Raw genomic sequence first — 10,845 nt, 5'->3', positions numbered from 1 at the left:
TGCATTGGTTTTAATTTCCCAAAACTCCCTAGATTCGGGGAAAGTCCCATTAGATTTGAATATAGTAAGTGTAACCCCTTTGTTCAAAAAGGGAGGGAGGGAGACAGTGGAGAACTACAGGCCAGGCAGCTCAATATCTGTTGTAGGGAAAATGTTAGAAACTATGCTTTTTAAAAAATGATAGCAGCGCTCTTGGATAAGCTCAAGGTCATCAGGCAGGGTCAACATGCTTTTATGAAAGGTTAATCATGTTTAACCAACTCATTGGAGTTCTTTATGAAGTAACATGTGCTGTGGATAAAGGGGAACTGATGGATGTACCTTACTTAGATTTCCAGAAGGCATTTGATAAAGTATCACATCAAAAGTAATTGCGGCAAATAAGAGCTCATGGTATAGGGGGTGACACATTGGCATGGATAGAAGAGTGGCTGGCCAATAAGAAGCAGAGAGAAGGCATAAATGGGTCTTTTTCATGTTGGCAGGTTGTAACGAATGGTGTGCCACAGGGACCTCAGTTTACAATTTATATAAATGACTTGGATGAAGGAATTGGAGGGATGGTTGACAAATTTGCTGATGATAAAAAGATAGGTAGGAAAGTAAGCTGTGAAGAGGACATAAGGAGGCTATAAAAAGATATAGGTAGGTTAAGTGAGTGGGCAAAGATCTGGCCAATCGAGTATAATGTGAGAAAATGTGAAATTGTCCATTTTGACAGGAAGAATAAAACAGAAGCATATTATCTAAATGGCAAGAGATTGCAGAGCTCTGAGATGCAAAGGGATCTGGGTGTCTTCATGCATGAATCGCAAGAGGCTAGAATACAGCTACAGCAAGTAATTAGGAAAGCAATTGAAATGTTATCATTTATTGTGAGGTGGACTGAATGAAAGTAGGGAGGTTATGCTTTAGTTCTACAGGGCACTAGTGAGACTATATTTGGAGCACTGTGTACAATATTGGTAACCTTGTTTATGGAAAGATATAAATGTGTTGGAAGCAGTACAGAGAAGGTTTACCAGACTAATTCCTGGGAAGTGTGGGTTGTCTTATGAGGAAAGATTGGGTAAACTAAGCTTGTATCCGCTGGAGTTTGGAAGGGTAAGAGGTGACTTGATTGAAACATATAAGATCCTGAGGGGCCTTGATTGGGTGGATGTGGAGAACATGTTTCCTCTTGTGGGAGAATCTAGATCTAAGGGTCGCTGATTAAAAAGAAGGGATCACCCATTTAAAACAGAGATGAGACAAAATGTTTTTGACTTAGAGGGTCGTGAGTTTTTGGAACTCTCTTCCTGGAAAAGTGGTGGAATCAGAGTCTTTGAATATTTTTAAGGCAGAGATGGATAGATTCTTAATAAGCAAGGGGGTGACAGGTTATCGGCGGTATGTGAGATACTGATTTCAGCTTACTATCAGATCAGCCATGATCTTATTAAATTGCAGAGCAGGCTCAAGGGGCTGAATGGCCTATACCTGTTCCTTAATTGTATGTTCGTGTATATATATTGGAACGACACAGTAGGATATTTAGTTTGTTGGATTCACTCCAGCATCTCTCAAGGTGAAGGTATGCTGCTATAGTGTAGTGATGATAGTTCACCACTTAACTTGGATCGAGGCATCTTGTTAAACTTAAAAGCAAAAAACTGCAGATGCTGGAAATCCAAAACAAAAACAAAAATAAAAATACCTGGAAAAACGCAGCAGGTCTGACAGCATCTGCGGAGAGGAACACAGTTAACGTTTCGAGTCCGTATGACTCTTCAACAGAACTAAGGAAAAATAGAAGAGAGGTGAAATATAAGCTAGTTTAAGGAGCGGGGTGGGACAAGTAGAGCTGGATAGAGGGCCAGTGATAGGTGGAGATTGCCAAAAGATGTCATAGACAAAAGGCCAAATAGGTGTTGACTGTGGTGATATTATCTAAGGAATGTGCTAATAGGTGACATGAAGGGTAGAAAGCAGGACGAGCAAGGTACAGATAACCCTAGGGGGGTGGTGGGGTGAGGGGAAGGGATCGAAATAGGCTAAAAGGTAGAGATAAAACAATGGATGGAAATACATTTAAAATAATGGAAAGAGGTTGGAAAAGAAAAATCTATACAAATTATTGGAAAAAAGGGGGATCGGAAAAGGGGTGGGGATGGAGGAGAGAGTTCATGATCTAAAATTGTTGAACTCAATATTCAGTCTGGAAGGCTGTAAAGTGCCTAGTCGGAAGATGAGGTGCTGTTCCTCCAGTTTGCGTTGAGCTTCACTGGAAGATTGCAGCAAGCCAAGGATGGACATGTGAGCATGAGAGCAGGGTGGAATGTTGAAATGGCAAGCGACAGGGAGGGCTGGGTCATGCTTGCGGACAGACCGAAGGTGTTCCGCAAAGTGGTCACCCAATCTGCCCTTCGGTGTTTCCTCAGCCTTTGCCATTTTTCAGAGGAGAATGGAGAGCTTATTACAGGGACTACCTCAGGTTGTGGTCTACCTGGATGATGTACTGATAACTGGATTCACTGAAAGGGAACACGTGGTTAACTTAGAGGAAATCCTGAGGCGATTTCTAGAAGCAGGAGTGTCCAAGACACAACAGTTGAAAAAGGATATCCTCAGATCAAAATGGAAGGTCTCTCAATTATTTTTTGCATGGAAACATTACACCAATACGTGCACGGGCGACATTTCATGATAGCATCAGAACACAAACCACTTTTGGGTCTGCTTAGCGAGGAAAATCTTATACCACCCATAGCCTCTGCAAGAATACAAAGATGGGACCGAATTTTGGAGGCATATGAATGCACCTTTGTACATAGACCAGGGATTCACAAAGCAAATACCGATGCCCTAAGTCACCTTCCTTTACAAGAGAATGATGAACATGTCCCAGTCCCACAGGAGCTCAAGTTAGTGATGAATTTTCTAGATTCCTCACCAGTCTGTGCCAGGCAGATAAGAAACTGGATGAACCATGATCCCGTCCTGTCTCGAGTGAGAGACCAAGTGTTACAGGGTTAGACCCAGGAACCAGTCTCTGATTTTTCAACCGCAGACAGAAGATGAGCAGTCATGATGGTTTACTATTATGGGGTGCACGGCTAGTAAATCCTGCACAAGGAAGGGAACCATTTTTAGTAGAGCTACACAGTGCCCATCCAGGGATCTCCCGAATGAAGATGAAAGCGCGGAGTTATCTTTGTTGGCCGTGGATGGATGGTGATATTGAGTAGGTGGTTAAACACTGTGTGCAGTGTCAATGGCTACAAAAGTTGCCCTTGGCAGCCCCATTACACCCATGGGAGTATCCTGGTAGACCCTGGGTGCAATAGCACAATAATTACGTGAGTCCTTTCCTTGGAACCTGCTTCTACAGATTATAGATGCTCATTCCAAGTGTTTAGACATTTATGAGGTAAAGTCGCCAACGTCAGGCACTACTATAGAAAAACTATGCCAGAACTTCACCATCCATGGATTGCCAGAGGTAATCATCTCAGATAATGGATCGGCATTTACAAGCGCTGAGTTCCAACGATTTATCAGCCTCAACGGTATCAACCAAATGAAGACTGCACTGTACTATCCGTCATCAAACGCACTGGTGGAAAGGGCAGTGCAAACATTTAAGGCGGGAATGAAAGAGTTAACAGCGGATTCGTTGGAGACCAAACTTGCTTGTTTTCTATTTCACTACATAACAAATCCCTCACACTACGGCAGGAGCAACACCGACAGGATTACTGATGAAGCGCCGTCTTCAGACAAGACTAAGCCTAATACTTCCCAATTTGGAGGGGCAAGTCGAGTAAAGCCAAGGGAATCAAAAACCGACTCATGATTTGCATCGTCTTGAGCGACAATCTACGGTTGGAGAAGCAAAATGTGTAAAGATTTTTGGTGGAGGACTGAAGTGGTTACCTGGTAAAGTGAGTTCTGTTACCGGACCATTGTTGTACCATGTGGAAGTGGAGGGCCGGATCACCCGTAAACATGTGGATCGTTTAAGAAATAGAGAAATACCCCAACAAAATGATGTTCCACTTGTAACCATTACTGAGCCAGTGGTTCCTGTTGAAGTTGCTCAGTCAAGGACAGACATGCCCGAAGTCTCTGTGGGAGTGGAAGACACTGAACTGCAAGTGCATAATGAGGTACCTGATATTAATGAGTTTCCAGAGAATGTGTTTCCTACAAAAGAATCTGAAGTCGTGGATCTGCGACTTTCCACACGGATCATGGAACCACATGAAAAACTGAACTTGTAATTTCATAACCTGTGTAAACATTGTAATGTCATGAGATAAAAATCCTTGTAAATACAAAATGTACAGAAAAGTTAAAGGGGGAGGAAAGTAGTAATTATCATTTTGGGAAATGTTGGACTGTAGCTTTAAGATTAACCCTGTGTTGTAAGATCACATGATCTGTGTAAACCAATATGTTAGCAGCGCGGGGAAGCTCTACAGTAGAGTTCTTCTTTAGTTATGGAGTTTGATGCACACGTGCAGTTGCTGCTGCTGTCTTGTATATAAAGTTAAATGTTTCCACAAAGAAAACTAGTCTGAAGATCAACTCTATAACAAATAGTGTCAAATTGAAAGAAAAAATATACAATGTGGGAAAGATTAGTGGTAAGGCAAAGGATTGGGAGAAATTTAAAAACCCAAAAAGATGTCCAAAACAAAATAAAGCGGGAGAAAATAAACTTTGAGGGTAAAATAGTGAGTAATAGATAAATGGACTGTAAGAGCTTCTTTAAATATATAAAAAGGAAGGAAGAGGCTAAAATGAACATAGGCCCCTTAGAGAATGAGGCTGGGGAAATAACAATGGGGAACCAGGAAATAGCAGAGGAGTTGAATAAATACTTTGCATCAGTCTTCATGTTAGAAGACACTAATAGCATTCCAAAAATACTAAATAATCAAGGGGAAAAGAGGGGAGCAAGGGGAGGAAATGAATACAATAACTATCAAATAGTAGTAGGAAAACTAATGGTGCTAAAGGCTGATAGCCTGGACATGAAGGGTTGCATCCTAGGATATTAAAGGAAATAGCTACAGAGATAATGGATGCATTGATAGCAATCTTCCAAGAATCTTTAGATTCTGGAAAAGTCCCAGAGGGTTGGAAAACTGCCAATGTAACACCCTTATTCAAAAAGGGTCGGAGAGAAAAAACAGGTAACTAAAGGCCAGTTAACTTAACATCTGTCATTGGGAAAATGTTAGAGTTTATTATCAACAATGTAATAGCAGAGCATTTAGAAATGCATAATATAATCTAGCAGAGGCGACATGGCTTCATGAAGGGGAAACCATGGCTGAAACATTTATTGGAATTCTTTGAGGTCACAAGCAGGAGAGATAAAGGGGAATCAGTCGATGTAATCTATTTGAAATTCCAAAAGACGTTTGATAAGGTAGCGCACATAAGGCTGCTTAATAAGATAAGAGCCCATTGTGTTTGGGGTGGTATATTCACATGGATAGAGGATTGGCTAACGAACAGAAGACAGAGAGTTGGGATAAGGGGGACATTTTCAGGATGACAATCTGTAACTAGTGGAGTGCCACAGGGATCAGTGCTGGGGCACAATTATTTACAATATTCATTCATGACTTAGATGAGAGAAGTGAATGTACTATCGCCATGTTTGCAGATGACACGTTAAAATGTGGGAAGGTAATTGGTGAGGATGACATAAAGAGTCGACAGAGGGATATAGACAGGTTAAGCGATCGAGCAAAAACTTGGCAAATGGAATATAATGTGGGAAAATGTGAGGTTATGCACTTTGGCAGGAAGAAGAGAGGAGCTGTATATTATTTAAATGAAGAAAGACTGCAGAAAGCTTCAGCACAGAGGGATTTGGGGGTCCTCGTGCATGAATCACAGAAAGCTAGCATACAGGTTCAGCAGGTAATAGGGAAGGCAAATGAAATGTTGGCCTTTATTTCAAAGGGATTGGAGTATAAAAATAAGGAAGTCTTGCTAAAACTATACAAGGCCCTAGTTCGCGCACACCTAGAATGCTATTAACAGTTTTGGTCCCCTTATCTAAGGAAAGATTTACTGGCAATGGAGGCAGCCCAGAGAAGTTCATTGAGTTGATCCCGGGTATGGAGGGATTTTCTTCTGAGGAGACTTTGAGTAGGTTGTGCCTGTACTCTTTGGAGTTTAGAAGAATGAGAGGCAAACTTATTGAAACAGATAACATTCTTCGGCAGCTTGACAGGGTAGATGCTGAGAGATTGTTTCCCCTTGTGCTAGAGTCTAGGGCCAGAGGGCATAATCTCAGAATAAGGGACCACCCATTTAAGACAGAGATGAGGAGGAATTTCTTCTCTCAGAGGCTAGTGAATCTGTGGGATTCTTTACCGCAGACGGCTGTAGAGAGTGGGTTGTTAAGTATATTCAAGACTGAGATAGACAGATATTTAATAAGTAAGGGAATCAAGGGTTATGGGGAAGAGGCAGGAAAGTGGAGTTGAGGATTATCAGACCAGCCATGATCTCATTAAATGGCAGAGCAGACTCGATGTGCCAAATGGCCAACTTCTGCTCCTACACCATATGGTCTTATGGCCACTTGTAGGCCCAAGCTTGGATATTGTGCAGGTTTTACTACAACTGGACATGGAACTGCTTCAGTATCTGAGCAGTCGTGAATGGTGATGAACATTGTGCAATCATCAGTGAACATCCCCACTTCTGACCTTATGATGGAACGAAGGTCATTGATGAAGCAGCTGAAGATGGTTGGGCCGAGGACATTACCCTGAGGAACTGCTGCGGTGATGTCCTGGAGCTGAGATGACTGACCTCCAACAACCACAACCAGCTTCCTTTGTGTGAGGTTAGACTCCAACCAGTGGAGAATGTTCCCCCTGATTCCCATTGACTCCAGTTTAGCTAGGGCTCCTTGACACCACAGTAATCAAATGCTGCCTTGATGTCATGGGCAGTAACTTCTACCTCACCTCAGCAGTTCAGCTCTTTAGTCCACAATTGAATCAAGGCTCTAATGAGGTCAGGGTCTGAGTGGCCCTGGAGGAACACAAACTGGGCATCAATAAGTAGGTTATTGCTTGGCAAGTGCTGCTTGACAGCACTGTTGATGATCCCTTCCATTATTTTACTGGTGATCGAGAGTAGACTGACGGGGCATTAATTGGCTAGGTTGGATTTGTCTTGCATACCTGGGCAATTTTCCACATTGCCGGGTGGAGGCCAGCGTTGGAGGTGCACTGGAACATCTTGGCTAGGGGCATGGCATGTTCTTAGGCACAAGTCTTTAGTACGATGGCCGGAATATTTTCAGTGCCCACAGCCTTTGCACTCTATAGTACCTTCAGATGTGGAGTGAATCGAATTGCCTGAAGACTGGAATCTGTGAAACTGGGGGCCAAGAATGATCATTCACGGGGCACTTTTGGCTGAAGGTTGTTGCAAATGTTTCAGCCTTATCTTTTGAACTGATGGGCTGGGCTCCCCCATCATTGAGGACGGCAGATTTCCTTCCCTAAAGGGCATAATTGAACCAGATATTTTTTTAGAACAATCGACAATGGTTTTGTGATCATCTTTAGACTTTTAATTCCAGATTGTTTTTGAATTCAATTTCCATCATCTGCGCTGGCAGGTTCAAACCTGGGTCCCCAGTGCATTACCCTGGGTCTCTGGATTACTAGCCCAGTGAAAATACCACAAGACCTTCACCTCCCCATGTGTACATTGTCTTTCTGTCTGCAATGAGCAGGGCCCTGTGTATTAATACGTGTAGCTTCCAGTTCATGCAAAAGTGCCACATTGCGAGCTCAACTGACAATCTTCAATTGGTTGTCAGCGTCATTCTTAGCACACTGAGGATTAATTAGCAAATGTTGTCCATTCGCCGAATCACATCTAATGTTGGACACTGTGTTTTGATTTTTGCAAGAAAGGGCTGGTTGGATACGGCCTGTACCCTGCCCGTTGTGAACAGCGGCTGGGACATGCTGTTTGATGTGATCCCCTGTCTTTGCACGTCCAGCCTACATACCTAGCATCACACTGGCACGAGAAATCATATACCACATTACTCATTTGTGTGATAGGCAGAATGACCTTTGGCTTGATGGCAGCAACCTGCTACTAGTGAATATCACTCTTATTGCTGCTGCATAAATTATTGGGATACCTTGCCTTTCCAGGGTAATCAGAGCACGGGGTGGATTCCATTAATATGTGTAAGGAAATTATAATATATAGCTGCAGATTTAAATATGGCAAACGTATCATCCACATATCAGAAATGTGTGAGAGGGAGATGATTAGGTGTCATTACATCAAAGAGACATTTGTCATAGAACCCAACAAAGATGTTCATGAGAGCTGGGCCTAGAGGGGATCCTATGACAACACCATCTATTTGGGGCTACGTGGCATGGTTAAAACTGAAGTCAACTGCATACGTTACCAAGATCATAGATTCAATTAATGCAGATTCACATAATATCAATGCCTCTACCAATCAGAGTGCACTTGCCAATCAATCAGCACTCTCTTATCATAAAGTGTAAACAGTTGTTTTCCCCTTATACTGGTATTCTTGAGGAGTGTCCTGATGAGTGCAAGATGAAAAACTTTGACATGTTTCTGTTTTAGCAATGATCATGTTCTCTACTACAAAACAACTACAAATATTAATAGATATCAATTTTTTTTGTAACATGAATAAGATCTGGATTCTCTATTATAATCAAGAATATACTTACTTCTCCTGGAACTGTCAATGTTGTGATTGATTTACCATAAAAAGTGAATTGCATTTTCAGTTCCTAAAACAAATTTAATATAATTTCGAAAGTGTATTATCTCAGTTCCAGGGAGCAGAGTCGGAGGGCGGAGTTCCAGAGAGGTGAGTATAAAAACCTTACCTCGAGGATTCGCGGCCTAGTTCCAAGGAGCAGAGTTGGAGGGCGGAGTTCCAGAGAGGTGAGTATAAAAACCTTACCTCGAGGAATCGCGGCCTAGTTCCAGGGAGCAGAGTCGGAGGGCGGAGTTTCAGAGCGGTGAGTATAAAAACCTTACCTCGGGGATTCGCGGCCTAGTTCCAGGGAGCAGAGTCGGAGGGTGGAGTTCCAGAGAGGTGAGTATAAAAATCTTACCTCGAGGATTCGCGGACCTCGGGTCTTAAAAAAAAATTAACTGTGGCGTCACGGTAAATCTGTGACCTGATTGGCTGGTAGAGAATCTAAACTGAATTTGAGACTAAAACATTGTTAAGTTAATTAAACGAAATAAATTAATTACTTAATTAATAAGTAGAGGGTATCTAGACCAGAATCAGGGGATTACTGTTCTTAGAATTTAGCATTTATATTAGAAATCTAGCCCTAGGGAATGTATAGTTAATAAGGAGTCAATAAGCAGTTATTAGATTTAAATTAATTTATTAAATAGTTCTAGAAATGGCAGTTGCTGGGTTGAAGTGCTTCACCTGTGGGATGTGGGAAATCTGTGATGCTTCAAGTGTCCCAGACAACTACATCTGCAGGAAGTGTACCCAATTGCAGCTCCTCACGGACTGCATGGATCGGTTGGAGCAGCAGTTGGATGCACTTAGGAGCACTCAGGTGGCGGAAAGCGTCATTGACAGGAGTTTTGGAGACGTGGTCACACCCAAGGTACAGACATATAGATGGGTGACCGCTAGAAGGGGCAGGTAGTCAGTACAGACATCCCCTGTGGCTGTCCCCTTCTCTAACAGGTATACCATTTTGGATACTGTTGGGGGGGGATGGCCTATCAGGGGAAAACAACAGCAGAAGCCAGAGCAGTGGCACCATGGCTGTCTCTGTTGTTCAACAGGGGGGGGGGGTCAAAACACAGAAGAGCAATTTTCATAGGGGGCTCTATAGTCAGGGGCTCAGATAGGCGCTTCTGTGGTCGTGAAGGAGACACCAGGATGGTATGTTGCCTCCCTGGTGCCAGGGTCCAGAATGTCTCTGATCGGGTACGGGACATTCTGAAGGGGGAGGGAGAACAGCCAGAGGTCGTGGTACACATTGGTACTAACGACATAGGCAGGAAGAGTGATGAGGTCCTGCAGCGGGAGTTCAGGGAGTTAGGCAGAAAGTTAAAAAACAGGACCTCTAGGGTTGTAATCTCAGGATTACTCCCTGTGCCACGTGCCAGTGAGGCTAGAAATAGGAAGATAGTGCAGCTGAACACGTGGCTGAACAGATGGTGTAGGAGGGAGGGTTCCTGATATCTGGATCAATGGGATCTCTTCCGGGGCTGGTGGGACCTGTACAAGAAGGATGGGTTGCATCTAAACTGGAGGAGCACCAATATCCTGGCTGCGAGGTTTGCTAGTGTCACTCGGGAGGGTGTGGGGGTGGGAACCAGAGCAATAGGTCAGCAGGTGAAATAAATGACTGGGAACCAGTGAATATGGCCAGTAGGACTAAGAGGCAGGGCAGGCAGGGAGAAATGACTGAACACAGTGGGACTGGGGGTCTGAAATGCATTTGTTTCAGTACCAGAAGTATAACAGGCCAGGCAGATGAGCTTAGAGCTTGGATTAGTACTTGGGACTATGATGTTATTGCTATTACAGAGTCTTGGTTGAAGGATGGACAGGATTGGCAGATAAACATTCCAGGATTTAGATGTTTCAGGCAGGATAGAGAGGGATGTAGGAGAGGTGGGGGAGTTGCACTGCTGGCTAAGGGGAATATCACAGCTGTACGACAGGAGGACACCTCGGTGAGCTCATGCAGCGAGGCAATATGGGTAGAGCTCCGGATAAGGAAGGGTGCAGTCACAACGTTGGGGGTTTACTATAGGCCTCCCAATTGC

The sequence above is a fragment of the Cetorhinus maximus genome, chromosome 5 (genome assembly GCF_964194155.1).
Source record: "Cetorhinus maximus chromosome 5, sCetMax3.hap1.1, whole genome shotgun sequence".
In the NCBI taxonomy this organism is placed as follows: domain Eukaryota; kingdom Metazoa; phylum Chordata; class Chondrichthyes; order Lamniformes; family Cetorhinidae; genus Cetorhinus; species Cetorhinus maximus.
This window is presented reverse-complemented; position numbering follows the sequence as displayed.